This window comes from Alosa sapidissima, chromosome 2 (genome assembly GCF_018492685.1).
Source record: "Alosa sapidissima isolate fAloSap1 chromosome 2, fAloSap1.pri, whole genome shotgun sequence".
Lineage (NCBI taxonomy): Eukaryota > Metazoa > Chordata > Actinopteri > Clupeiformes > Clupeidae > Alosa > Alosa sapidissima.
In genome coordinates this window covers 33,716,254-33,723,753 of record NC_055958.1, presented here as the reverse complement: position 1 = coordinate 33,723,753, position 7,500 = coordinate 33,716,254, and the positions used below count along the sequence as shown (strand labels likewise).

Genomic DNA, 7,500 nt, shown 5'->3' with positions numbered 1-7,500 from the left:
ATGTGTCTGGAAGTGAACCACTGAAACCTGACACACACACACACACACTTACTGCACGGGAAGTCTTGCTTTCCCTCTCTCATCACATCAGGATGAGCAAATGTGCCATACCGTTATAGTGAAGGACACAGAAGCTATGTGTGTGTGTGTGTGTGTGTGTGTGTGTGCGTGCGCGCTCGCCTGTGCCACAGTGATGATTGCTGCATCTCCGTCCCGTGCCATGTTTTGCTCATATCAGCATTACTGCTCTATAACCGTCTTTGCCAAAAACCAGCTCAGCAGCAGCAGCAGCAGCTCTCTCTGGAGGGGTCACTCTGCTGGGCCACATCTGGCTCAGGTCTGGCCCGAGTCCTCTGCACCTGATATGGGCCAAATCCTATACAGAACTTTCCTGGATCAGGGATCTTTTAAACCTGGTTCAGACTGACCGGGGCCTGGATCTGGGTTGGGTCCACTAGATCGGCAGCTAGTTTTGTCCAAGTTTGGTGAAGAAATTAGCCAGGATATGTCCCCGATATATCCCAGATATATCCCAGATATGTTACCGATATGTCCCAGGTATGTCCCAGGTATGTCCCCGGACATATGACTCCAGAGTCTGCTGTTGCCCTGTGAGGTCTACAAATGCATGTTGTTGTTCCATTAACACTAGGTCACTTTGTAAAGACTAACTGAAAGTATATAGCATTTGTTTGTTTGTTTTTGTTATTTCATAATCCAGCATGTCTTTCGTCCTGATTTGTTGAATTTAAGACAGGAATGAGTCAGCCTCTCCAGAATCATCCAATCTCTTGTAAACCTGAATTGTAAACCTGATTAAAGCGACTGAGTATAATGGTATAATCCATGATTGAGATTCAGATGGTATAATCCAGTGGTCAGTTGAAGTGTGTTTCTCCTGTGCTGCAGAATTCTGTCAACACACGGACAGGACAGCCGTCACTCGGACTGTAGCCTCACACACGAGATTAGAGGCATGGGTGGACAGGGGAGGAAGAGGGCTCGGCAGACAGACAGGAAGTTGTGCTGTCCGTTTTGGAACAGTGATGAACAGACAGGAAGGATGAGGAGACAAACTCCCTCCATTTCCCTCCCCAACCCCCACACCATTGTCATCTCACAACCTCCATCTTGGCCTTAAGGGGTTGTGTGTGTGTGTGTGTGTTGGGGGGGATGGTCCTGACAGGAAGGGTGAGAAGGAGATGCCACTGCGCATCCCCCCCCCCCCCCCCCCACACACACACACACACATACACAACCTGCCCCATCGCAAGCCATTGATCTTGGCCTTAAAGAGGGAGGAACAGAGCCCTGTCTAACAGCAGGAAGTGATGTCGTCCCTCCCAGGAAGGGGTCAGGGCTGTCCACCCCTCCAGCCTCCTACAACGTGCCCTATATCAGGCCGTGAGGAGGGAAAAGGAGACCTCTCTGTCCATCTGTCTGTCGGTCGGTGTGTTACTCTTGAAGCTGATTGTTGGCAGGATGTGATGTCGCCCCTCCCAGAGAGGGTTCAGGGTGGGCCAGATAAGAGCCCCCTAAAGTGTGTTTGGGGGGGAGGGGGTTTCTTTTCTCATATTTTCTTTTTGTATGTTATTTTTGTTTGTTTAACGCATTTGTAGCCAAATACAGTGTGTATGTGAAGTTCTGAATGGTTTTGTTTCATTCTCTCAATGGTATGCATTTATGTCACTTTGGGTTGCACAACAGCTTGTTTGTGAAGGTACTGACTGCACCACACACGTGCAGAGAACTGTGGTAACGATGAAAGTAACATGAGACACAATAGCACTGTGGATAATTATGTTCAACTTTAACATTGTACTCGATCAAAAAAAAAAAATGTATTCCACACACAAAACAAGTGTGACTAATTACTACATGTAACATTTGTAAGCATTTTCTCTTTGATATTAATATGGTGTTTTATAACATATTTTCATTAAATATGCATATGAAATAAACTGTGCTGGTATTTGTATTTTGTACTTTTTCATATTTCGTTAGTTCTCCTCTTACAGATGGGCTTCAGCGTAAAGTGAACATTTCAGAACAGGAACACTGATTGAGACATGGGAGGTTGTCAAAAAATAATACCCCCGTACAGAATGTGGACAGTCCTGTGTAGTACTATAACTCAAGTCCATTTCCACTTGAATCACACTGGCACTGAAACACCCATTACTATCTCCTCCTCAGTTTCACACAGTCACTACACAAGCAATCTTCTTGTCAGAATAATCCTCACGCGCACACACACACACACAGCGAGAGTGTGAGAGACACGCACACACACACACACACACACAGCGAGAGAGAGAGAGAGAGAGAGAGACACACACACAGGTTCACAATCCCACACATTGCTGGTCGGCCTGTAGTTCCGCCCTTCTCTCGTTTAACTCGTTAATAGCAGTAACTAATTCTCTAATGAGATAATTGAGGGGGGTGGGGAGGCTGTCTTCTCCTCCATCTTTGTGATTTACTCGTTTCCACCGCAATCCTTGTCTCCCATCAAACCTGTACGACGAGCGGAAACCTTTTTTTTTTCCTTTTCCGGTGGGAATGGGCTCTAAATTAAAAATCACGTAATTATCAATTAAGATGTGGGCTGATAAGGCCATACCACGCAGGTCCCCAATCTCGGGGTTTGGAAATGAAATTTGGCTGATCGGAGAATTAGAGTTCGCCGCAGAGATAATTAACGAGGGCAGGGAGCGCGTTATCTCCTCCTGGCTAATTATCCAATCAGAAGCCGGGGGCTGGGAGAAGGAAGGAGGAGGGGGAATGAGGAAGAGATGATTCAGGGAGGACAGACGAGAGTCTAGAACCGTGTTACATCTGGAGTACCATCGCACTGCCAGCATGTTAGTTATTTGAACAAGTCCTGCTTGGGTATAACAGGACTCCTTGCTCCTCTTATACGTATACTACATGTGTTATGGACAGCACACAAACATATATTTGGTTGGTGTAGATGTCCCTTATATGTGACTTGTAAGACATTTCAAAACACGTTTTTTTTTTTCTTGTAATCCTGGGTAGCATAATCCCTCTGTCCTCCAATTCCACAAAATCTACATTTTCCATCCAATTACTTTGAGAAGCAGGGACCCAGACGGCCGTTAGTTAAGCCCAACTTGACTTGAGAGGTCTGTTTATCAATGGAGAGTGTCCACCCAGGAAACCGTTAGTCCTGGAATGCAGAGAGACAACGTTAGCCACCCAGTTCCATTAGAACACAATAGCATTTGGCTGCAAAAAAGGCTGATTAGATTCAACCCTTGGTGCTTTAACGCACGTCCAGAAAAACAGGTCTGAATGTGTTTCTTTGTCTCCTTTGAGAGAGAGCTAGAGATGGAGAGGGGTCATTGTGTCAATGGAGAGCTTTGTGTTGAAGAACAGCGTCTGAAAACCCCACTGGCTCCTTATGTGTCGAACATGCATTCCTCAGCTGGGGTGATAAGACCAACGGTCACTAAAGGCCTCTGAGAGGTTTGTTTTGAGTGCTGTGTGATTGTTTTCCAGCATTATGCTGAGGGACAGTCAGGTCCTACATTTGATGTCTTTATTTAGTCTGATTGGAACGCCTCAGAGAGCCGTGTTAAGACTCCTGAAATAAGATGTAATCCTTTATTAGGATGCGTTTAAAAAGCTTTAAAAATGCCTGCATTGTTCTGTCCACTATCCTGTGAAGACTGGGTTCATGTTTCAGATGTGTAATGCACATGCCCTTCAGACCTTGAAGCTATGCAAGATGAATTATGAAAGGCAATTTTACCAACTTGGAGATCTGGAAGTCGAGGATCTTTTGTAAGATCTTAATATGACCTAAAAGTGCACTATGATTCTGGACTGGTCAGAATAACATGCAGCAGTAGTCAACGTGATACGCAGAACTACACAGTATACCCACTTAAAAAGCATCACCAATTCAGTATACCCACTTAAAATAGGCAAGGATATGTATTAACATTTGGGGTTGATCACAGTATACCCACTACAGCTAACTATACTACATCTTAGTATACCCACTACAGCTAACTACACTACACCACTGACATGCAGGATATGACAGGAAGGCCCAAACCCAGTTAGAGTGTGGCTGGTTCAATCCCTTACTGGTAGGAAAAATGTGGGTAGGGGGAGTAATTGAACAGTGCTCCCCCACATCCACATCCACAGATGAGGTGCCCTTAAGCAAGGCACCTAACCACCAACTGCTCCCCGGGCGCCGGATTAAGGGCTGCCCACTGCTCTGGGTGTGTGGGTGAATATGTGTACATTACCCCCGGATGGGTCAAATTTCCTACAGGAATTTCATACAGGACTAACAAAGTATAACTCAACTTAATTTAACAGAGTTAGGGATGAAATGGGCCTTATAGTTAGAATGTGTGAGAATAAACCAGAACCAAATATAATGGCCTGTATGTTAGAACCTGTGTGAGATTAGACTGGTACCACATGAAATGGGCTCTAGGTTAGAACCTGTGTGAGATGAAAGCGGTTCTAGGCTTCTAGCCGAGTGGCTCCTTTCCTGTCTGCGGGCCTGTGCTGTCTTCAGCGGAGTGATTCACGGTGATGAACTCTCTAGCACTTTAGCATACATTCAAAATGCATGACCAGCCCATTCATAATTTATCACACCTATGAATAATGAATCCGGCATTCATTGAATCATAGCATTTTTAAAAAAAATATTATTTATGGCTTTTCATGTCTGTGCGAAAATTTAAGCGATGAATTATAAATGGCTGTGGGCACAGACTCATTACTCCTCTCATAGCTTCTCATTAATATTGCTGTTAGAAGTCAGATGGTGTAATAGCCATTCTTAATCACCGTTCCCACAGAGAGCGGACGTGGGCCAGATCCCAGCCACGGCTGGCCCAGACTCTCCCCATATCTAGGCCGTGATGCATTCCTCAGAGATCTGTGATTACACTTTATGGCCGTTTGTTAGTCTTCAAAGGTGCTGTTAGCGCCGTGACTGTTACACACATTGAAGTGCGCTAAAGAGAGACATCGGCAGCCATTTGCTAATGTTACTCATTTGATGTTCTTATAAAGCAGCACCGCCGAGACTGCTGCATGCGGCCCGCATCTGGGTCAAATGCAGTTGAGATCCGGCGCAGATCTCACCCAGTGTCTACAGCCCTCAGGGGGAGGTCTCACAGCCCATAGTAACACACAGTTTTCTATATGGCCACGGGCTAAATCTGTTCATTAAAAACTGCTACTGGTAAAGGAAGTTTGTGAGGACAACGCTGCTTTAAGGGGATAATGTTCAGCGTTTTAGTTCTTGTAAAGTTTTACTGGTTCACTGATGATTCAGCCATGAAACAACCAATGAGGACAGAAAAATGCAGGTATGTAGATACTAACCCCAAAACAATTGTATATGTCTGTCATTTCTTAGTTTGTTTCCCTGCATTTTACAAATGTACATTTGCTCTACCTGTGCTGTGTGTAGGACCTGTGTGAAACTGTGTTAATCTGCTGTGTGAAACTGTGTTAATCTGCTGTGTGAAACTGCGTTGAACTGGCTGCACATCTCTCCCATCTCCTACGCGGTCCGGTCCCTCATCACAGATATGTCCAAAGTAGGAAATCCTATCCTTTCAGTGATGTTCAGGATTTTTAGTATTACAGAAAGGAATGTAGTGTGTTATGGATTGTAAGATTGTGTTCTGGATTCTGAGAGTGTTCTGGATTGTAAGGTTGTGTTCTGGATCTCTGGGAGTGTGTTCTGGATTATAAGGTTGTGTTCTAGATTCTGAGTGTGTTCTGGATTGTAAGGTTGTGTTCTGGATCTCTGGGAGTGTGTTCTGGATTGTAAGGTTGTGTTCTAGATTCTGAGTGTGTTCTGGATTGTAAGGTTGTGTTCTGAATCTCTGGGAGTGTGTTCTGGATTGTAAGGTTGTGTTCTGGATTCTGGGAGTGTGTTCTGAGAGCTGTAAGCATGTGCTAAGCACCAGTGAGGAACTCTACTGCATTGGTATGTGGTATTGGGATTGTATGGTGTCCAGAACAGCAGATCTTAATCATACTTGACTCTTAATATCCATTCAATCAAGCATCCAATCAAGGATATATTGGCCTGGGGGTTTGGCCTGGTGAGTGTGGCTTTCTTTTGCCAAACGTTGTTGTTGTTTTTTCCACCAACTGAACTGGCTTTACTTTCTTTCTCACAAGAAGTCCATCTGTAATGACCTCTATTCTGTTCCCAGGCTTTTACACATCTTGGACTCCCCCTCTCCATCTTTCCATCTCTCTCTCTCTCTCTCTCTCTGCCCCACCACACACTCTCTCTCTCTCTCTCTGTCATCCCTCTCTCTCTTTACCGCCCCCCCTCTTTTGCTTTCTCTCTCTCTTTCTCTTGCCCTCCCTTTCTCTGCAGCTAATTCACTTGTTCTCTCCTCCTCAGATTAATTTTGAATGTGTAATTACCGAGTGTTATTATTAGGGGAAAGTTTTAATTGGTATTGGAAGTGCTAATGATTATATATTTTCATCTAATGTCAGAGCTGGCGAAATTCTGTGTGTGTGTGGGGGGGGGGGGGGTGTGGCTGTGTGTGTGTGTGTGTGTGTGTGTGTGTGTGTGTGTGTGTGCGTGCGTGCACATGTGCGTTTGTGTCTGTGTTTAACAAGGCTTAAATTATGAACCTGTATCATGAGACTGTTGGATATCTGCCTTATCAAAGGAAGCTCAAAAACACAACACATAAACACCTACACACACACACACACACACACACACACACACACACACACACACACACACACACACACACTTGAACCCTCTGCTACTGGGAGAATGTAGGCCAGTCTAGTAGACAAAGACAGGCCTGTATCCTCAAAACCAACCACCCACCCACACATACACACACACAAATAAGGACTGAGTGGACCTGTGGGGTCATAAGTAGGCACTCACCACAGGGGAAACAGCTGCTGCTGCTGCTGTGTGTGTGTGTGTGTGTGTGTGTGTGTGTGGGAGTGTGTGTGTGGGAGAGAGAGAGTTTGTGTGAGTGTGTGTGTGTGTGTGTGTGTGTGTGTGTGTGTGTGTGTGTGTGTATGTGTGTGTGTGTGTGTGAGAGAGAGAGTTTGTGTGAGTGTGTGTGTGGGAGAGAGAGAGAGTTTGTGAGTGTGTGTGTGTGTGTGGGAGAGAGAGAGTTTGTGTGAGTGTGTGAGTGTGTGTGTGTGTGTGTGTGTGTGAAGAGGAGAGAGAGAGTATGTTCAGTGTCAATAATGTTAGATTTTACCCACCCTTTCTCTCTCTCTTCATGTTTTTTTTCTCTCTCTCTCTCTATCTGTGTGTGTGTGTGTGTAGGGAGAGGAAATGGGAATTTACACAGCTCAGATGCCATGGTCTCCCTAATAGAGTTTCTCTGTGGTTAATACAGCTGCACTGACCTTCAGCAGGATAAATCTGTACCCTGACACACACACACACACACACACACACACACACACGCTGTCAGCACTGCTTAACACCCT

At 45.2% G+C, this 7,500-nt stretch overlaps 1 protein-coding gene across 1 annotated transcript in view; it reads left to right on the top strand.

Moving 5' to 3' along the window:
• The window catches only part of LOC121687912 (pollen-specific leucine-rich repeat extensin-like protein 3), a 36,597-nt gene extending 34,658 nt beyond the window's left edge, over window positions 1-1,939 (top strand). Inside the window, exon 3 of the mRNA XM_042067110.1 lies at window positions 1-1,939. This exon is cut by the window's left edge and continues 870 nt beyond it. The gene's annotated coding sequence lies outside the window, so the exon portion shown is untranslated.
• Window positions 1,940-7,500: the final 5,561 nt, after the last annotated feature.